Genomic DNA, 23,008 nt, shown 5'->3' with positions numbered 1-23,008 from the left:
TGTCACAACGCTACTGTCAAATAGTAATCATGGCCTGCTTACCAAATACCGAATGGAAATACCATTCTGAAGGGACATTTTCACAAATAAATGTTCATAAGTCCGAAACTTGACTAGTTAGGTATAGGTATGATATACATAGAAAGAAAGCAAATTTCAGCAGCTTTCCGAATTTTCAATAATATACAGGGTGTTCCATTTAAAATAATCAAATTTCAGCAACTTTTTCAAGCAAACGAAAAAACTGCATTTTTTTACCACCCTGTATTGAAGTAACGGAGATTAGGCTGACGTGTGGGAAGTGTCCAAGTATCACCTAACTCCAAACCAAATTTCGATATCATAGTACTTCTTAACTAAAAGATATCGGCATTTTTAGAAGTCATGATTTTCGAAGAAAAAAATTGAAATTAATTTTTATTTCGAAAACTGTAACAGATAGGTATAGGGAAATATCAAGAAAAGTTGTCGGGCAATTGTTGGAGATTCCAAAAATAATATTATATACAGAGTGTTCCATTTGAAAAATCAAAGTTGCTACTGCTTTCTAATAGAAGCGGCAACACCGCATTGTCGAAAATATTTTAGTTGTCTAGAGAATGTCCGAATATGCCCTCCATTAAATTTTCAAAGTGATCCGTTGTCTGGTTCACCAGAAACGTCTAATGTGCCATCCACCGTGAATCAGCCTGTAGTTGAGGAAACCAGATTATACTATTTAGCCTTGTTTTGAATTCATTTATATTTTCAGGATTTAACTGACGCTTATAAACTATTTGTTTTTTATTTTCTTCCTTAACGTGATTTTTACTTATCTGAAATGTAAGAATATGTGACAGATGGTCTGCTATATTTGGTTGTTTTAACTTGCATTCATAGTAATGATCTGAATAGGTAGATGTCATGTAGTCAATGCATGTTCGGCTTGTGTGTCCATTTATATTTGTAAAAATCCTAGTGGGGCCTATAACGTTTATATTAAGTTGGTAAGACTTGAGCAGTTTAGTGTTACTATCTTCTGGTGCTAGGTAATTTATCTTGAAATCTCCACACAATATAGTAAAGTTAGATCTGCACTCCGCTATTGCTAATGCCTGCGATAGACAATTTAAAAAAACTCGAGGGTCCCCACTTGGTGGTCTGTATGCGGTTATGATAGTGACTTTAGTTGTATTTTTACGTTAGAAAATTGCACAGATCTCTACATGACACTCTACAGATAACTTTTTTATAGACTCCAGTTCATTACAATTTGTGTTTTCTTTTACTAAAATCAGTACACCCCCTCGTTCATGATTCTCCCGACAATAAATTGCTCCTACTTTATAGCCTCTCAAATAAACTAACCCATAATCTTTTGTTATCCAGTGTTCAGAAAAACATAAAAAATCCAATTTATTTTCATCAGCAAAAACCTCGATAGAGCTATAGTTGTTAACAAATCCCTGGACATTTACATGACACACACTATCTTTACTAACGTTTATATTATTTAGTAGAAACTTTCTTACATTTGTTGCAGATTGAGCTGTGATAGTCTGGGGGATAAAAAATTTGTTTGTTTGTTTGTCCCCTCAACACTTAGTTCATCACTAAAATATCACTAGAAATAGTATTGTTTTCTAAATTCACTGGAAATTTTTTGTTGTTTGTTTCTGCATCTGATTTAAATTATGTTTGAACTACTTTATTTTCTTTTTCTACAGATACACAGCATGTCTTCATAAACTTGTTAACCCGAGTAAAGTGCTTATCTATATGACGAAGTAGAGATTGCATTAGATACCACTTTCCAATCCTATTTATAGTGAATTCATCTGTGTGATAATTTGTCTTCCTTAGTGCAGAATTACATTCAAAAACAAGCCCAAGTTCATTGGCACTATTAAACACAGCCTTGACGAATGCTAAGTTTTCCATTTATATTCCATGGTTTTTATATATTTGGTCGTATCTGTATGGTCCAGTGATGATTATAGGGTTTGTATGCATTAGTTTCTCGATATATGTCTCGATAAGTTGAAGATGGAGGATTTTAGTCCATATGAGCACAATGTCATTTCTTGTGAAGCTAGAAGAATAGTATACAGCTGTTTTTATGAGTTCATCATCTGGGGCATTTGATTGTATTATTGCTTGTACGGCATACTTATTTGATTGCCTTAATACAATATTTGCTAAATCCTTCCCATTTGAACCTGCAACTATCAACATCCTGCTCTTTATTACAGGAATGTCGTTTCGTATGCTTGGGGTACTCTGGTCTTTGTATTTTGAAAAATCTTCATCTTCAAGTGATTGTGTTGCACTAGCTTTTTTTTCTGTTTGTGTTTGTTCTGTTTGACATGCTATTTGTTTCCTGATTGGGAGGTTTGTCTGACACCCAATGTTTATCATTTGCTTGCCATTTGCAGCACCAATAACTTCCTGTAATTTTGAATTTTCATTACGAACATCTTCTAATTTACTTGTAAGCTGTTTTATTTGTTCTTTTGCTTCAGAAATATGTTTTTTTTGTTTTTCTATCAGCTCACTCAGTTCCTTTTCATTATTTAAAGCTTCGTCCATATAAAATTTGGCATCCTTCTTCAACTTTTCTATATATGTGTTTTGTACTTCTTGTTCCTGTGTCAATTGTAATACACTTTCTTCCAACAATGACTTTTCTTCCAAGATCTCATCCTTATATGACAGGTTTTCAGTTTCACAGCATATTACTTTATGATTTTCAATGAAGCTCACTTTTCGACTATTTCTTAGGGCACATGCTTTGTGGAATATAGAAATGTATTTAATACAAACATAATATGTTTTGTTTGCAGCATTTGAAATTGAAATTTGCCATGTTTATTAGTTTTTACCTCTACTCAAGGTTTATCAAAATAAATTTATATTTTATTAAAAATATTATTAAAGCCGGTCCTGTCCACTTTGTTTATCACCAACAAAGAACAAATTATTATTTGTCTGAAAAAAGTTGACAAGATAAGAGTTTTTCTTTTGCAGCACGAATTCTTGATCTTCTTTGGCTGCTGATAATGAAACTGTTATACGTTTTTTGCACCACACTGAAAGGTTGACCGGCAAGGGATTACATAGTCTATAAAAACTCCCTTCCATACCAAACATACACCATCGCAAAGAGGTCACTTCGACGAATCCACTGATACAAATTACACAATTAAAAACACTTTTATGATCCTTAAAAATGCTTACGAAGTAGGACCATTACAGCCATGAGCCATTTTTTGTGATGGTGGATGGTTTGAACTTGCGGGTATGGTGGAGCTTGTTTGTGTACGTTTCCTGTATATTGCCATTTGAAATTGTGTTTTGTTGTGGTTATATCCTATGGTTATGTCCAGGTAGTTATGTAAAAAAAAGTTTATAAACAAACAGATGGACTAGCGATGGGATCCCTACTATCTAGCATTATATCCGAAATACACCTGCAAACCATAGATTAGAAAATCTTAACAATAATAAAAAAACATGATGAAAAGCAGAATGGTTCAGATACGTTGACGATGGACTGTACATATCACAAAACAATTGAATAAGAATAAATCAAATAACAAAAGAAATTAACGGTTGGTCAGATCGACCAAACGAAATAAATTACTGCGTTTTATAGTGGGAAATAATTTGCGACGAATCTTCCAAGTCGAAGACGTTGTGCCTGATAGTTTTACTTCAACTCTCTTCGCGGCATTAGCTGGGTTAGTTGTTGTTTTTCCATTGGGTATGTGCTACACATAGCTACAAAGTCGTAGGTCTGCACGAGAGGAAAGGGGCAACCTTTAGCATGAGCTGTTTTTTTCACAACGTTTTTGCAAAGTCTCATTTGCCATCTTCTGTTGATGTCTGGAGTTTTTCAACTAGACTAACTATTTCGAACTCTGTGTGTCAATTTATATGGTATACACACGCGCGTGTATACCATTCGCAAAAATTTCGGCGCCGTTCGAAATCCCCTGGTTTAAGTCCTTGGCAAATCCTAAATTTATAGGGGTGATATCTATTTTTACGCAAAATAAATTGAGCTGTGGATTTGGCTACTCCTACATTATTTTCGATTTGCCTAGTTGATATTTCAGGGTTCTCAACAACTGCTTGTAAAACATTATTTTGGGCTTCTTCTGAAGATTCCTTTTTTCGAGATAAAACAGGCTTTTTAAATGAACCATATTCTTTTAAATTTCGAGCCAGCTCTAAGAAAATGGACTTACATGGCTGCTTTCTTTCTGGATATGTATTAAGATACATTGCTGCTGTATTTACAGTATTTTTGTGGCACAAAATGTAGCACGTTAGCATGTCAAACTTTTCTTCATGGCTATAATGCTCACCCGGCATATTCGACGATAATAACACAATATTATCTATTCAACAATAAACAATAATAACGACAACAGTAACAATAACTCTAAAAACAACAACTCGACAAACAGGCTAACAACAACGACAATTACTATTTTATCGTGTAATTAAATAATATTTGACAGGTTCAGTGACAGGTATTTACGTCAAAGCATTTGTTTGCAACGCCTACTTAAAGATTTTTTTTAAAATAGAAAAAATGTAATTTTCCTTTAAACTAAAAAGAAAACAATGGCATGTGATACATCGTTGAATTCGTAATAAAAAATGGAATCAGGTACAGGGTGTACTTTTGTTTCAGGTCATATAAAAAAATAAAGTTGATGATGGTTTCTTGAAAAAGAAAAGTCGGATATAAAATCTAAAAATACCATCGTGTAGTACCTTAAAAGTGCCAATGAAAAAGTGTTATTTGTTTTTTGATATCTTTTCAAATAAAGTCAGAAAAAAATAAAATTGATATTGTCAAATTCTCGTTTTTCCCAAATATCTCAGCAGGCCATGAAAATTCTTCAAGTTTCTAAACGGCATATAAATGAGCTTTAAAGAACACAACTTTTTCCTAATTTAACCTAAGCTGTATCTCCAACAGGTACTGAGATTCCATATATATATATATATATATATATATATATATATATATATATATATATATATATACAGAGATATAGATATTATTGAGTGTGTATGATATAAATCAAAAGGAGGAAATTCGTGGACATGACACTCAAAAAATATGGAGGCAAACCGCGGACACGTGTTTCTGGCTATTGGCCTCATCAGCGCGGTGCAGTCTAGCAACTAGACAGTCTAGTTGAAAAAACCAGACATCACCAGAAGATGGCAAATGAGACTTTGCCGAAACGTTGTGAAAATAATCCTTATGGGGAGAAAATACACAGAACACGGAGCGAAACCCGAGAAAACAGCTCATCATATATATATATATATATATATATATATATATATATATATATATATATATATATATATATATATATAAAAACTCTGTGTCTCAATTTATAGTGATGGATGTTCCCATTTACCTGCGTTGCTGCAACTATCTGTGTTTGCTTGACTACCTATTTTGGAACCATTTTCAAGAATCGCTTAGATTTGTACTTACATGACTCGAGGACGAGGTCGTACTCTCCCTTGTCCCCAAATCTTTTTACTAGTTCTATGTTTGCTGTGTTCCACTCTAAGTGCGAACTTAGAGTTCGAACTTAGAATGGAACACAGCAAACATAGAACTAGTAACGAGACTTGGGGACAAGGGAGATTATGACCTCGTCCTCGAATCATGTAAGTACGAATCTAAGTGGTTCTTGAAAATGGCCCCAAAGCAGGAGCCGAACCCGGACAACAGTATATCATAGTTTTGCCAATTACGAAATATCTCAAGAACCCCTTAATGAGACTTTTGGTGATGAACACCTTCAGGTAAGTAATTCCATGTCAAGTAGACCAATGATTGGAATCAACCCCTTTCGATTTGGATGAAACTTGGTTAGAAGTTTTCATTTATTATATAAAGAAGTTCTGGCCAAGGAAAAATGATAATTTTTTTTCCCAAAGTTATGCAACTTTCGAAAATTCCACTATTTTTACCCGTTTGTTAAACTTATGCTTCAACGATCTTGAAAACTATTATATAATTAGTCTAAGAAGGTACAAAAACATTTTTTTTTAAATCGCTTTTGGGCAGAATTTTAAAATTTTAAAAATTGTGAATATCAATGACCGCCAATTAATTTTTTGCAAATTTTTTTTCTAGAGTACCTTTAATTGATTTTAAAAAATCCAGGAATTTTTGAGACAGGGTTCTTTTTTCGTTCAAAACATATACAATTTTCGAATTCTGGAAAGAAATAAGTTTCTTTGGCATTGACCGAATGAAACAATAATAAATTCACCTGTAATTTTCAATTTAAAGGCGCACACATATTTCAAGGCAACAGAGTCAAAAATAATTATTGTGATAGTTTTGTTATTCAGCAACATTTGAATTTTAAATTCAATATAATTATATTTTAATGATCTATTTTTAGCCCCTTGTTGTCGCTTCTGGGTTATTACCAGAAATTAAATTGTCTCTTCCAGCCGTATCAAAATTATTGTCCATAACAAGCATTTTTGATTTTTAGATTTCACGTCACAATATTCGTGCTGGGCGTAGGTTTTAGATCGATCCAAAACTTGTTTATTAATCGTATAGATAAATCACCACCATGGTATAAAGTGATAGTACAAAGAATAAATTGCTAATTTATTGTTGAAAGGATTCGCTAAAATACTCTTCCAAAATTCTATTTTCGTCCAAATAAATCGTCCTCACAAAACACCAAACACCTCAACTTTTATAATCATTTATTCAAACACGGAACGGAAAACTCGCTAAATATGACAAATCTTGTCAAAATCCATGATTTTCAGGTTAACCAACGTCTTAAAAATTACTTAAATGATAATTTATGGAAAGGGCACTTTTATATTAATTATGAAACCAAATGATGGCAACAGCTACTTCAAAGGGGACTTTAGTGTAAAGTCTCCTTTCGGTAAAGAGGCCTTTAGATATTGATTATGACATCGGCTGTAAATAACCTTCAAATCTTCAATATATCAGTTTCCTGCTTTGAAAACCATAATTTTCACCTAGCCATCTAATACTCTCTGCTTAAATAATCTACTTTTTATCTTACTTCGAAATTGTATTATTCTTATCATTTACTTTCAATCCACTGTATTGCATCAAGTACTACATAGCATTGTACTACTTATATTTGAATTGGGCTTGCCCGTGTATACATATAAAGAAGTAAATTAGAAGTAGACAAAACATTCAGCGAGAGTTTAATGGCGGTCATCGATTTTTACAATTAAAAAAAACTTCAAAATTCTGCCAAAAAGCGAGTTTTTGAAAGAAAAAAACAAAAAAATATTCTTTTGGTACCTTTAAGTATCCCCTTAAAAGCCTAGCTCAGATCATTATAGTAATTTGAGGTCAATAAGATTTCATTCTTTCTTTCTTTCTAATAATTATGATAGTTTTCGAGACCTTTGAAGCATAGTTGGGTAAAGCAGAATTCAGAAGTATCATAAACAATTTAAAGTGGTATAAATATTATATGTCAAAGGATCCAAACTCTTTAGCAGAATTTTTATGTGACACATTAAAATATGCAGTTGTTGTGACTTTTCGTTAAAAAAAAATTAGAAATGAAGATATCAAAGTAAATTGGTTTGATAGTAGGTTGGAAAAAATGAGAACTGATCTTGAAAATTGAAAAAAAATGTGGAAAAACAAAAAAATGTAACAACAAACAGCAAATTAACAGCAGAGGAGTAGAACAGGGTCAGATCTACTGAAAATATCTGTTAAAGATTCAGTTTTCTCAAGACCAACAAATGAAACAAGTCTCAAATGTCATTTCTTGTCTAAAAAACTCTAAAAGTATGGACCTATACAATATTAGTCCAACAATGGTCAAAATACGAGGGTTGCCTTTTATATTTCGGGATTAGAGAACAAAACAAATATTATTAATCGAAAATCACTTTATTGTTTTTCAAAATATTCCCCAAGAAGATCTATACATTTTTGCATGCGTTTAAACCAATTGTCGAAGCACTTTTGCCACTATGATTGCAACAATAGGGTTGCCAAATCCCGAAACATAAAAGGCAACCACCGTAGTTAGTAATAAGGTGATCAAACCCATAGTACATTTAATAAATTTATGTTTCTCAAAGGATGAGTTTCCAGATTTTTTGAAGATTTGTAGAGTTACACTTATCCACAAACAAAGTGATGAAAATGAATGTAATAATTATAGATTCATTACGATAACCATGGTATTGTCAAAAGTTATCGAAATTGTGTTGAAATTCAAGTAGTATAGGACATTATTTATAATAGAGCAAAAAATAAAGACACAGGAATATTAACCAGTGATTTGTCAAAAGCTTTTGATAGTGTATGCCACGACATACTTCTAAATAAGCTGGAAAAATACGGAATAAGAGGTTTAGCGTTAAAACTGTTACAATTTTTCCTAACCGGTAGGAGACAATATATTATTCATAACAACATAACATTTGAATTTCACTAGTTCGGACTTCCATTGTCTACTATATAAAATGATTTGAAATCCCTGAAACAAGTAAAAAAGAATAATTAATAAAGAATAGTTGAAAATAACAATTATATTAAGCAACAATAAACCTGAAATGAAATGATAGTGAAATAACCTACAAGTAGAAATATAATAATTGAATAAATAAAAATTAAAGGAATGAAAAAAGAAAATAATAAAAAAATTAAAAAACAACATCATAAAACAACACAACATCGAGTGGTCCCAAGCTGAGATCTTGCACAGAGAGAACATTGGTTCAGGAGAAAATTTAAGGAAGCCGCATAAATGTTGTCCAACAACGTATTCAGCCAGGCCAGCGTAGATATACGAAACATATGGAAACCCATCATCAAACGAAAAATGACCAACTCCCGCCAAAACGGTCATCTGTCACGGAATCAGTGAAACGGAAAATGGAAAGTAGAGAAAGTGGAAGTATTTCAACGACCTATAAAATAGTCATCTCTCGGAGGAATCAGTCCAGTCATCACCCGAAGACGATTGTAGATACCAACAATCGAAACGTCGTGAACTAACGTGACTTGGAATCTCTACATTTTTTAATTTTTTTATTATTTTCTTTTTTCATTCCTTTAATTTTTATTTATTCAATTATTATATTTCTACTTGTGGGTTATTTCACTATCATTTCATTTCAGGTTTACTGTTTCTTAATATAATTGTTATTTTCCACTATTCTTTATTAATTATTCTTTTTTACTTGTTTCAGGGATTTCAAATCATTTTATATAGTAGACAATGGAAGTCCGAACTAGTGAAATTCATCACGAAACATTGTCAATCACCTTCAAACAAACATAACATTTAACACTCAAAAAATGCATCATGGAGTTCCCCAAGGGTCCCTGTTAGGTCCTCTTCTGTTTATTTTGTATATAAATGATTTGCCATTATATGTCGACATTGCGGACACATTTCTATATGCATTATGGTTACATCAAGAAATCCCAGCATATTAGAAGAAATAACATTATGATGACCAATAAATTCTTATCTTGATTAAAAAAAATTAACATTCTTCCTTGGACAGAATTTCCTTATACGATGAATGAAAACGGACCAATTTTCATCAAAATCAGAGATGGTCGATCCCAAACATTGGTCTAATTGACATGCTACATACTAAGTATTGTTGCTATAAACAAACACAACTAGGTCAGCTGTCTCGCTACAATCCTGATAAAATGCCAGTACTTTTACGTTAAATAACTGAAAGTAGGGTCTTTTTCTATTTTCCAATTGAAAACTAGAAAAAATAGAAAGAAAAGACATGCAATGGTAGTACTTTACTAAATGAATGGTTCTCAAGACAGCCAACACATGATTTTGTTATTATTACTAAGTTCCACCTATTAGAAATTGAAAATGCGAGATATACTTGTAATGATATAATGAAAGATAGCAGATACAATGACGATTGACTTCAATTCGAAATTGATGCAAATATTTTAGACCATCCGCGTTTGTAGTCTGCGAGATGACTTATATTCTGTCACAAACAATATTCAACTGTCGACCACCTTGAGTTCTGTTATCTGCGGCCCAAATGGGTTCAGCACCGAACACGCCAGGCAAGGTTTACCTCTTGAAAAATCGAAATGAGATTGTACCTGGTCGGTCTATACATAGGATTTAAATTTCCATATTTCTAAAAAGAGGTACACATCTCATATTCCTGATTCAACCACTTATCATTCCGGATTATTTCCAAGCTAGCTCGTTTGAAACGATCCCTAACCAAAAGCGTCTTTAAAATATTTCCACACTCCGTGCTCACATAAGAAGGGATCTCATATTCGCAACTAAGCACTCGTTTCCTTAATTCATGTAGTGTTGGACCGTCAAAGGGTAAAGTTCTCGTTACGAGCACGAATAATATAACTCCCAATGACCAAACATCCACTTCGGGTCCATCATATTTTATGCGAAGAAAAATTTCGGGTGCTGCAAAATGGGGACTACCGCAAAATGTATTTAATTCGTATCCTGGCGTGAATTCATTTGATAGTCCGAAGTCGGTAACTTTTATGTTCATTTCGCTATCCAACAATATGTTGCTATCTTTCAAGTCCCGGTGAACGATCCCCTTCTCGTGGCAGTACTCCACCGCAGAGACAATTTGTATAAACTTCGCTCTGGCTTCCGACTCTTCCATCCTACCGTGGCTTTCAAGATAGTCAAATAAGTCACCTCCAGAGACGTACTCCATAACAATCCGAAAAGTTTTTTTCGTTTCAATCACTTGAAACAATTTTACTATGTTCGGATGGTCTAACATTCTCATTATTCTAGCTTCTCTATGTAATTTCTGTATCAAATCAGGCGTGTGTCTAGTCTTATTGATGATCTTGATAGCAACTTTCTTACCGCTGGGTTCGTGCATGGCCAGTTTGACTTCTGCGAAGGCTCCCGTGCCAATGGTCTCGAATAATTTGTATCCACCATTTTTTGCATATTTCTTTTGCATCGAGTGTTTGCCTTTTTTATTCGATTCGTCTCCACTTTCACTTCTACGAAGTGAAGAAAAGTGCCTAAATAGACTCCACATACACTTCATTTCGAGATTCACTTATACTTTCGTGTGTACGGCTTTCTCTTGAACAACAATCCTCTCTTCACAATGGAACAAATATTTTGTACTTATACACAAACAATAATTTCATTCACACAACTCGTTGATCATATAATGAATGATAGAAACACTAACTTCTCTACTGGTATGTACACTGCAGCACTAGCACTAGAATAAATCTTAACAAAATCGCCAAAGCGACTTGCTATATACGACCAACTACCTGCTTAGGTGCCTGAAACTAGGTAGTGGATACCTATCTGCACAGGTACCTGAAACTAGGTGATAGATTCTGCCCTGTTCAAAAATTACGACCAAGGTGTCATTCGATTCGTATATTTGCCTAGAAAGTTTAAGAAGGAAGGGTTCGAAAACGCGCCGATAAAAATTACAAAAGTTATAAACAATTAAGTGAAAAAAAATGGGGCTTTAGTTTTTTCTTAATATCTCGGAAAATTTTCAAAATTTTGGAAATTTGAAAAAAGGTTTAAAAGGATCAATGAATTTACGTAAAAAAACTCCGGACTCCCGAAACTGTATCTCGATTTTAGCAACAAAGAAATTTTTTTAAGAAACCTTTTTTTTCTAAAAATCATGATTTTTTTCAATTAACATAATGCAAAAAAAATTTCGAATTACTTGTAAACAATGTATTTGTTTATAATAATTTAATAGCAATAGCTGTAAAACATAAAAAAAAAATTTATTAATTAGTTTTTAGCCATGAGACATTGAAACAATAAAAATTAAAAAAAAATTGTAATGTATTTTTTATAAAATTATAATTTTCAATTGTTAATCAAAAAAATAGAAAATAACAATTTTTTTATTTTGGCAACGGTAATCTATTTTTTTGCCTATTAAGGATAACTTCATCAAAGGAAAAAAATACCAGGGTTTTAGTTTAATAATTATAGGGATTTTTATATTAACTTTCAATTCAGAAAAAGTTATTAATTAACAAATTTATAATTAACATTAAAATTGGGATAAATTTTTTTTGACTGCGGATTATTGTTTATTGATGTATCCCAACATTACATGAATTTTTTCATTCCTTAATATCTACATTTAATATGGTTAATTAATTTTTTTTGTTTTTATGTCAGAGGCGCGCGGAAGCCAGACTACTCGCTTTTGGCTCTATTTTCAGGGCTCTGTAAAAATTATAAATAATCGAGATACAGTTTCGGGAGTCGGGACTTTTTTTACCCAAATTCATTGATCTTTTCAAATCTTTTTTCAAATTTCTAAAATTTCGGAAATTTTCCGAGATATTAAGAAAAAACTAAAGCCCCATTTTTTTTCACTTAATTGTTCATAACTTTTGTAATTTTTATCGGCGCGTTTTTGGAACTTTCCTCAAACTTTCTAAGCAAAAATACGAATCATCTTCCCACCGATGGATCAGGGGATGACCTCGTAAAAATAACTATGAAAGATTGAGTATTCTTGAGCCCCACAAATGAAAAAGAAATATAATGCGAATAAGTCAAGCAACAATGTCAATTATAATTGTTGTATAAGTTGTAATAAATGAACGTCGGGTCTGAATTAGCGATCTAGGTATAGTACTAATGATACATAATAATGGACTTGTTTCATGCTATGGAAAAAGATACTGGTTTGCTTATAGACTGATCGAGTTAGGGGTATATTATACTTTTCAAGCCAAATCGGTCCCAAAATCTCTTTATATTAGCAGAAAAATGAAAAATTCGAAAAGCAAGAATTTAAATTTGCCGCGTGTCTGTTGACCAATAAAAGTGATCGTGACTAGAGCGGGGTTGCCAAGTGTATTGGTTTTTAATAGCCAATCACAGATCTGATTATCCAATTTGACAGACGTCATTTTTGTCGTTCTTGTTGTCAACTCGGTATGAATGCAACTGTAACAATTATCTAATTGAAGAACGTTTTTTTTTTGTAAAAGGTAGGCTCGGCGGGTGCCTATTTTGCTGCATATTCCGTGTCATTACATTACATTCCGAAAAATATTTTTTCAGGTTATTTTTGAATTGAATTTTACCATTACTACCAGCAAAATGGTTAAAATATGTTTTATACCTAGTTGTAAAAACAGATCATCCATAACAGACAAAAAGATTTTTAGTGTTTCAAAAAACGAAACTCTAAGAGATCTACGGTTTTCTTCAGTTGGCCGAGCTAAAATAAAAATTAAATCGATACTTTCCATCCTTCGATAAAAGACAAAAGTCTGAAATGAAGGTCATATATATAAAAGGGACCTACTAAATATTCCACCTACCGTTTCAATTTTTCATTCTTCATTTCGGTACCAAAGTTTTGCAAATTTTTCAAGTGAAATTCATCGATCGTTTCAAAATCGAATCTTGCTAAATTGTCGGGAGTCAGCTTTAACAAAACTGGGCTCAACAATCATTTTGAAATTATTTTAACAAAAATAGGAAGTTTGTGGAAACCATTGACATTAGAAAGAGCACATTATCGCATACACTACAAAGGGAGAGGGCGCTGGCTGACTGAATGACAATATGGCTAATATACCAGCAACGTTGAATTTCTTATTTTTGGTGGGTGGCATGAATGCATAATTGATTTATTTTATTAGGGTTCATGAGCATTCGAAAACAGCTCATTAAATTCTATTTAGAAAATCATATTTAGATATAACTTGTACTATATCAGTTATCAAATCAAAGATTATTGTCCATTTTTAAGCTTAATTCGTGGATTCCAGCGATCTTATTATTGTATATTTGTTTGCTGGCTTTATTCTTAAAAAAATTAATGGATAGTTACAGAAAATTTTAATTGATCTTTCATTTTCTCAGGAAAATGGAGTACCCATATCACAATTTATTGGTTTATTCGGCATTGAAAATGTATGTCATATCGGATCCATTCTGCTTGTTTTTGCAACATTGAGTTTCAACTTTTTCTTAGCTGATAGTTCTCGTGGGAACAATTCGTTTTTTCATCGAGTTTAGTTTGTGTGTGTTTGAAATGTGTTTTAGAGATATATATGAATATTAATATAAATAAATGACAGGCGAACGAAAATATGGAATTTGATGACACAGTTTTTTATTTCAACTACAAGTATTATCCACTGAAAGTATTATCTAGAGTTAATACTGTTGCTGAAAGTATAAAAGAAAATGAATTAATATTTTTGCAAAGAAATCAAATGCTTTTCATTTTACTTCATTAAATTTTATCATATGATTAATAGTATTACCTCGGAGGCTTTTGTTGGATCAGTTCGAATTGGTAGTTTCTTGTTTCGTCAATTCGTGTTTCGTCACCTAGGGAAATTTTACCTGTTATGACCCATTTTATTCTTGTTTCGTCAACTGCAAAATATACCTGCTTAAGGTGTTCTTGTTTCGTCACCTCATCTTTGCACCTGCGCTATTGATTAAGATACTTCTATTATGCATTTTTCATTTTTATTTTAAAAATAATTAAATACGGTTTGAACAATTCGATTCCAAATAAAGTCTAGAAATTGGGAAAGTTTACCTTCTTCAAACATAAAATCAAATCTTTCCTCTTTATAATATTAGTGTAGATTATTGATTAATATAATATTATTGTAAATAAGCATTAAGAAGAATTTAAGTTTACGGACTTTTATGGCCCTAGTAGTCCCAGTTGTCGAATGCGGAATAAATTATTACCTGGAAAAGGTCAGAAAGGTACAGCTGACGAAACAAGAAATTTTGGGTCAGGTAACGAATTATTACCTGGAAAAGGTCAGAAAGGTACAGCTGACGAAACAAGAAATTTTGGGTCAGGTAACGAATTATTACCTGGAAAAGGTCAGAAAGGTACAGCTGACGAAACAAGAAATTTTGGGTCAGGTAACGAATCACGAATTGACGAAACAAGAACAAATCGTTCGCCTGTAGGTACTTGACCTCATTCAACGTTTCTCTCAAGTTTTGGAAGATTCAACAGATTACCCAAGCGAGCCTATAACGCTTGAATTTAGTAGCTATATCAGAAAGAGGTATGTGTGTAGGAATCGTTTTTTTTTATGATAAATTGCAGTTGTACAGATTGAGGATTGTGGAATAAATTCAATATTTGAAATGATTCTTTAATCCAGTTTGCTTTATTTTTTGATATTCATTAGTGTATATTATTGAATAATGCATAAAATCAAAGTTTAGGTAAATACACACATCGGAAAAGTCTAGGGATATTTTTAAAAATGGCAATAATTTTTTTTAGATCGCTTTAGGGAAAAAAAGTTGACGGGGATTATTAAACGAATGTAACTTACAACAAAATTTATTAAATGGTCAAAAATACTGAGTGCGCATATAAGCAAAACTAAAAAAAATATGGCTCTTCTTTGGCACCCCGAAAAAAAATCATAATACAAAAAAAAATGGAATCAGTACAAAGTATGGCCTCCACGCTGGTTTATTACGGCCCTACATCTATCGTGCATCGACAAAATGAGATTGTCAATGTCTTGTTGAGGTACATTTGCCCATTCAGCGATTAAAAGCTCTCTCAATTGAAACGTTGTGTGAATGTTCCCCATATGCGGAGTAATTCTTCGTTGAAGCATGTCCCACACATGCTCGATGTGATTCAGGTCCGGTGATTGTGCTGGCCATGGCAATACATCAACTCCTTCGTTGGTGAGCCAGTCAGTCACTAGACGCCGACATGTGGACGAGCATTATCGTGCATTAGGTGTAAGTTTTCACCAACATCACCAGAAAACGGACGGACGATAGGTAGAAGAATGGTGTCGAGGTAGTGTCGAGCTGTGAGGGAGCGATTTGGAAAAACGAGATCGGTTCTGCCGCCGATCATGATTCCGCCCCATAGCATTACTGTACCACCTCTGTATGTGTGGACTTCCTGGACGTGTCTCAAACGTTCATTATTTCCAGGTCGTCTCCACAGTCTTACTCGACGAGAATCTGGATGAAATCCAAATCTGGATTCGTCTGTAAACAAATCTGTGGCCCAATCATTTGCATCCCAGTTTTGATGTTCTTGACACCACTCTAATCTTCTACCGCGATTGCCTCTCGACAAAGGTGGACATCTAAGTGGCCTTCTGTTGTGGAGATCTGCTTCATGCAGTCGATTTCTGACAGTATCACGACCAATGGTTACCTGGTGCGTCTGCTGCAACACGTTAACCAACTCAGGTGCTGTGATTGTCGGTTGTCTTCTTGCGGTTAAGACCAAAAATCGGTCTTGAACTGCAGTTGTAGCGCGTCCTCGCCCTGGATGTTGTTCGGCTGGACTGCCAGTTTCACGGAAACGCCGCCACAATCGACTGATAACACTTTGGGAGACCCCCAAACGAAGAGCTACATCATTTTGTCGCATGCCATCTTGAAGAAGCCCTACAGCTCTATTCATCTCAGCCAATGGTAAGTGATGGCGTTCCATGTTAAAGCACAATATTTCCAGTTTAATTGCTGAGCAAGAACTGCATAGAATGTACAAACTCGACACTTTCAGATTATTCATTTTAGCCGAAAACCTACATTTTGTAAAAAAACTTGATAAAGGATTAGTTACCGTTTTTGCAGACTTTGTTCAATCCATAGAAATCTACAGGGTGGTCCAGTGTACCAATTTAATCGAAATTAAACGACCTCATGCATTTATTTTTATGATATTTAGTATGTTATAAAAATATCCTAGACTTTTCCGATGTGTGTATTTTGTGATCTATCGACTTTGTGTACTGATTTTAGATATAGAACTCACTTCCAAACATGATTTTTCGTGTACATTTTATTCCATGTGTAGAATTTTTCATTAATTGAAACGTTAACGGGTTCATATACACTTCCATAAATAAATTGATAATTATAGGCTCCGTAAATTTAATGATTTGACAATGTTGATTATTTCTATTGGTTCCATTGGTCGATCGAACAAGAAGCGGAAATAGGGCCGTGACGTCACCAACCTACCACATTCAATTTTTAATAATTAATTACGGGAAAACTACTGTAATCAGAAAGATGAAACAAAGTGCACTGTTTTTCAATTTAAAAATTCTATCAAGTGAACTGTAAACCAAAAATCATGAAACAAGCCCATTATCTCGGTTATACTCGCACCAGGAAATACACCCCTCTGTATATGGAATCGTTTAGCCGACGGTATTTATTTTTTTAATTTAGTTTGGTAGCGCGAGAGTTGCTGCCACCAGATTAGAAAAAGTTTGAAATCCATCCTGATCTCACACGGATTGAGAATTGGTAGGCGACTTGGTCAACAGTTAATTTTTTACCTTTCTATCTTCGTAGAGCAATGGCTTGGTTATGCCACCAATTATATCCTCAGAGACTGGATTCGGCCACAGCTTAATGCGTGGTTTTCTAGGGGTTTGAGGAAATGAAATAAAATTAGCAGAGTTCACAAACCAACTTTATCGATGAATAAAGTTGGCGGAATAATCGGATTAACAATTGATAAAATACAATTGATGAAAATTAATAACTGGAGGTTAACCTCAAAATAATATTGAAACTATTCCTTTATACAGGGTGTAACTGAATAAGTGTAAAACATTCAAGGAGGTTATTACTCATCGAAAAAAAGATAGGATCTTTCGTATAAAGAAACTTCATTGGAGCATCCCTTGTTAAGATACAGCCCCTTAAACTCATAGTAAATGTTCAATATGTCTACCTTCAGACTTAACACATGCGTCTAGACGTTGGCGCATTAAGCCACGTATTCGCTCAAATATTCCTGGAGTCTCTCTGATTACCCTGCACGCATCAATGATGCAGTTTCTTAAGTCCTCTACATCGCGAACAGGAGTACGATAAACCAAATGCTGTAAATGACCCCAAATAGAGAAATCGAGAGGACTGAGACCCAGGGATCGAGCGGGCCAGTTCTGTGGTCCTCCTCGACCTTTCCACTGATTTACATATGTTTCAGTTAAATGCTAACGTGCTACTTGACTAAAATGGGCGGGAGTCCCATCATGCATAGAAAAATATCCCTTCTGGCGCCCAAAGGAACTTCCTTCAGCAGTACTGGATGTACTTCTCTTAAAAATTGAACGTATGTCTCACCATTTAATTGAGGAGGTAGCAAAAGATGCCCAATTAAATCATCCCCAATAACTCCGAGCCACACGTTAAGAGAAAACTGTTCTTGATGATTAGTTTTGACAATAGAGTGAGGGTTTTCATCAGCCCATATGTGGTAATTATGAAAATTAATAATCTTGTCTCGAGAAAAACTACATTCGTCTGTGAATTCTATCGTCTTCAGAAAGTCACAATTTCTTCTAATTATTTTCAGCATCCAATTGCAAAATTCAAAACGGTTCGGAAAGTCTCGCGGTAACAGTGCCTGTACTCGTTGCAGATGGTAAGGGTATAAGAATTTAAAAATCTGTGTTAAAATCTGTTTTTCCGTTAGTCAGCTGTCGCCCCTATACCAACGACAACTCTCAGAAGTTGAGAAACTTGTGCGAGCTAATGACTAACGAGGTCTTACCTCGTTAGTCATATGATCAACATTTACCTGGAAACCAATCTTTCTAGTACTGGTAGTAGGTTGGGTTGTTCTTCAATCAAATTTAGTACTGCTTCCTCAAGCTGTAGTGTTCGTTGTTCTCGATGGCGACCACAATCCTGCGTTCTTTTGTCGATTGAACCATATTCTCGTAATCGTTGATGATGTCGAGCAAATATTCTATGTGAAGGATGCTGCCATTGAGGATACATTTCAGCATATCTTCTAGAAGCTTCTAACCCATTCCCCTGCGACAGACCGTAAACGTAATGCATATCAGCCATTTCCTCATTTGTGTATGCCATTTTAATTACAAGTGAATTATTAAAGTAACAAATTAAGAACAGAACAACAACACACAATTAGTATTAATTCAATTTCGAGAATTCACAAACTGACAGCGTCATACCAATTTAATTATCACTATCGCTAATAGCGACCGACCTACTAGATTGATTTGTTTCGTATTTTCGCATTTATGACAATGTATCTCTGTAGTTGTTCGTAAAATAATTTTTTGCTGCCAACTGGTTTATTTTGGGCAAAAAATCCAAGAGACATTTTTTGTTTAAAAGTTTGCTTTTTCCACCCCTAACAACCATGTGGTAAACCAAATAAATTTCTGGCTAAGTATCTTTTTGGTAGTACGTCACGTTAATTTCAATATTGTAAATTTTTTAGTGCTTGTGAAAAAAATTGTTATACAAATTTTATGTACCCCCTTTAACGGGCTATATCTTAACAAGGGATGCTCCAATGAAATTTCTTTATATGAAAGATCATCCTATCTTTTTTTCGATGAGGAATCACCACCTTAAATGTTTTACACTTATTTAGTTACACCTTGTATATGTTTTACTGAACATTATTTAAACTTTGTGCCATATGAAAGAAAAAGAAATATATAATTATAACTATGTGAAAACTATGAATAAACCACTAAAACAAAATGACAGGATTATTCCTCTGAAAATTGAAATAACTTCACTCAGGACATAGGTATGCCTTGCCTGAATTCTACTAGATCTTCTATAAAAACCAATTGAGATACAACTCTGAGAAACTACTAAGAGACCCAATTAATCGCTTCTCCCTGTATAACATAGGAATATGCTATAACCTACAGGCTGATTCACGGTGGATGGCACATTAGACGTTTCTGGTGAACCAGACAACGGATCACTTTGAAAATTTAATGGAGGGCATATTCGGACATTCTCTAGACAACTAAAATATTTTCGACAATGCGGTGTTGCCGCTTCTATTAGAAAGCAGTAGCAACTTTGATTTTTCAAATGGAACACTCTGTATATAATATTATTTTTGGAATCTCCAACAATTGCCCGACAACTTTTCTTGATATTTCCCTATACCTATCTGTTACCGTTTTCGAAATAAAAATTCATTTCAATTTTTTTCTTCGAAAATCATGACTTCTAAAAATGCCGATATCTTTTAGTTAAGAAGTACTATGATATCGAAATTTGGTTTGGAGTTAGGTGATACTTGGACACTTCCCACATGTCAGCCTAATCTCCGTTACTTCAATACAGGGTGGTAAAAAAATACAGTTTTTTCGTTTGCTTGAAAAAGTTGCTGAAATTTGATTATTTTAAATGGAACACCCTGTATATTATTGAAAATTCGGAAAGCTGCTGAAATTTGCTTTCTTTCTATGTATATCATACCTATACCTAACTAGTCAAGTTTCGGACTTATGAACATTTATTTGTGAAAATGTCCCTTCAGAATGGTATTTCCATTCGGTATTTGGTAAGCAGGCCATGATTACTATTTGACAGTAGCGTTGTGACATTCTCCTAATAATATCTACATTTTCGTCACTTCAGAAGTTGCAAATACCTTCAAAACGATGGAACAAAACTATTCAAACGAAGTTCTTATGAATTTGTTTATTATTTTTGGACAGTGTGACAAAATTATCAGCAGAACATGTAGAAAGTTTAATGAAATGTATCCGAATCTACCGCCAATGAACCTCAAGAAATTTATACGAATTCAGAACAATTTCAATATGTTTGGATAAACTTTAAAAAAGCACCAAGAAACTTGAAATTGGAAATGTTGATATGAATAATTATAAAAAAGTAAAACAATCATGTGGAATATTTCAAAATATGTTCGAATCGCTGGCCGTTCACTTCCAAGCACTTTAAAATGCGGGTGTTGACTGCTTTCGTGGTGGCAGATCTGATTTCATTGGGATCCAAATCTTCGAATGTTTGGGCAATCCTTTCTAACAATTCATCTCTCGAACGCACGGGTATTTTGTAAACTTTTTCTTTAAACATTCCCCACTAATAAAAATCTAATGGATTAAGATCGGGTGATCTCGCTGGCCAATTCCATGGTCCCAAGCGCCTCATCCACCGATCGTCAAATAGTCTATCCAGTTCTGCGCTCACTTCTCTTGTGCAATGTGCAGGAGCTCCGTCTAGTTGGTACCAACAGTTTCGATAATCTTCGAGTGGCAGATTATCCACGAAACTGTCTACAGTATTCTCCAAAATATTCAGGTAGCTTCTGGATGTTAATGACTCCTCGTATATCACGTACCTCAATTTGTTGTCCATCAACATGCAGAAGACATTAAAACTAAATTTTTCTTGAAATCCGGCTTCTTTTGTGACGTGAGGATTTTCACTGGACCAATAATGACGATTTTTTCTATTGAAAATCCCTTCTCTCGAAAATTTCGATTCATCAGTCCAAATAATTTTATTTAAAAAAAGTGGATCTTCTTGAATGCGTGTCAACAACATTTCACAAAATTCTACTCTCTGTTGAGGATCTTGAGGCTTCATTGCTTGAATTTTGGTGAATTTATAATCATGCATTTTATGTCTTCGAAAGATTTTTTGAACCGAATATTTTATACCCAAATCTTCTTCAGCACTTCTTATCTATGACTCGGGAAATGCGTGAAAATATGCTAAGACATTAATCTGGTTGTTTTCTAAAGTTACGGGTCGAGGCAAGTTTCTTGGTGCTTTTAAAGTTGATCCAAATGCATTGAAATTGTTCTGAATTCGTATAAATTTCTTGAGGTTCATTGGCGGTAGATTCGGATACATTTCATTGAACTTTCTACATGTTCTGCTGATAATTTTGTCACACTGTCCAAAAATAATAAACAAATTCATAAGAACTTCGTTTGAATAGTTTTGTTCCATCGTTTTGAAGGTATTTGCAACTTCTGAAGTGACGAAAATGTCGATATTATTAGGAGAATGTCACAACACTATTGTCAAATAGTAATCATAGCCTGCTTACCAAATACCGAATGGAAATACCATTATGAAGGGACATTTTCACAAATAAATGTTCATAAGTCCGAAACTTGACTAGTTAGGTATAGGTATGATATGCATAGAAAGAAAGCAAATTTCAGCAGCTTTCCGAATTTTCAATAATATACAAGGTGTTCCATTTAAAATAATCAAATTTCAGCAACTTTTTCAAGCAAACGAAAAAACTGTATTTTTTTACCACCCTGTATTGAAGTAACGGAGATTAGGCTGACGTGTGGGAAGTGTCCAAGTATCACCTAACTCCAAACCAAATTTTGATATCATAGTACTTCTTAACTAAAAGATATCGGCATTTTTAGAAGTCATGATTTTCGAAGAAAAAAATTGAAATGAATTTTTATTTCGAAAACGGTAACAGATAGGTATAGGGAAATATCAAGAAAAGTTGTCGGGCAATTGTTGGAGATTCCAAAAATAATATTATATACAGAGTGTTCCATTTGAAAAATCAAAGTTGCTACTGCTTTCTAATAGAAGCGGCAACACCGCATTGTCGAAAATATTTTAGTTGGCTAGAGAATGTCCGAATATGCCCTCCATTAAATTTTCAAAGTGATCCGTTGTCTGGTTCACCAGAAACGTCTAATGTGCCATCCACCGTGAATCAACCTAATTAAATGGAAAAGGGAACCCCATTCGTAGCTATATGGTAAATTTTCACCAATACTCTAGGTGCCAATTCGAAAATATAAAACACATACTCATACAATAACATATACAGTATATATCAAAATTGTTTTTAAATACGGTCGCCAAATTAACGTAGATGGACTCTCCTGAAGTCTTCAACAAAAGCCTGTCTTCCCCAAAAACTGTCTCAAACTCTTACCAAGAACTCGAAAATGCTCTCTAAAACAGCTAAACTGAATCAGACCGCGAATAATAATCAAAACCCACTCACCCAATCACTAAACACCTCGCAAAATGGTGCCTTGAACTACCGAAGCTGTTTTTATTTTTTTTTTCTGCTCCAGAAAAAATATAACGTTGGTCAATATTTGTTCATAACAAATTGTTAAACTAATAAACAATTAAATAATAAATAATTTTTT

The 23,008-nt window shown here is 33.8% G+C and overlaps 1 protein-coding gene and 1 pseudogene across 2 annotated transcripts in view; one reads left to right on the top strand and one right to left on the bottom strand.

Moving 5' to 3' along the window:
* stan (Protocadherin-like wing polarity protein stan) overlaps positions 1 to 23,008 on the top strand; it is a 139,521-nt gene that overhangs the window by 107,864 nt on the left and 8,649 nt on the right. The gene's annotated exons all lie outside the window — the stretch shown is intronic.
* Positions 9,917 to 11,301, bottom strand: LOC111516904 (MAP/microtubule affinity-regulating kinase 3 pseudogene; annotated as a pseudogene).

This window comes from Leptinotarsa decemlineata, unplaced genomic scaffold (assembly GCF_025532065.1).
Source record: "Leptinotarsa decemlineata unplaced genomic scaffold, Ldec_3_MD MMD2_P_RNA_scaffold_7, whole genome shotgun sequence".
NCBI lineage: Eukaryota > Metazoa > Arthropoda > Insecta > Coleoptera > Chrysomelidae > Leptinotarsa > Leptinotarsa decemlineata.
Note: the sequence above shows the minus strand (reverse complement) of the source record. Positions and strands in the feature narration are given on the sequence as shown.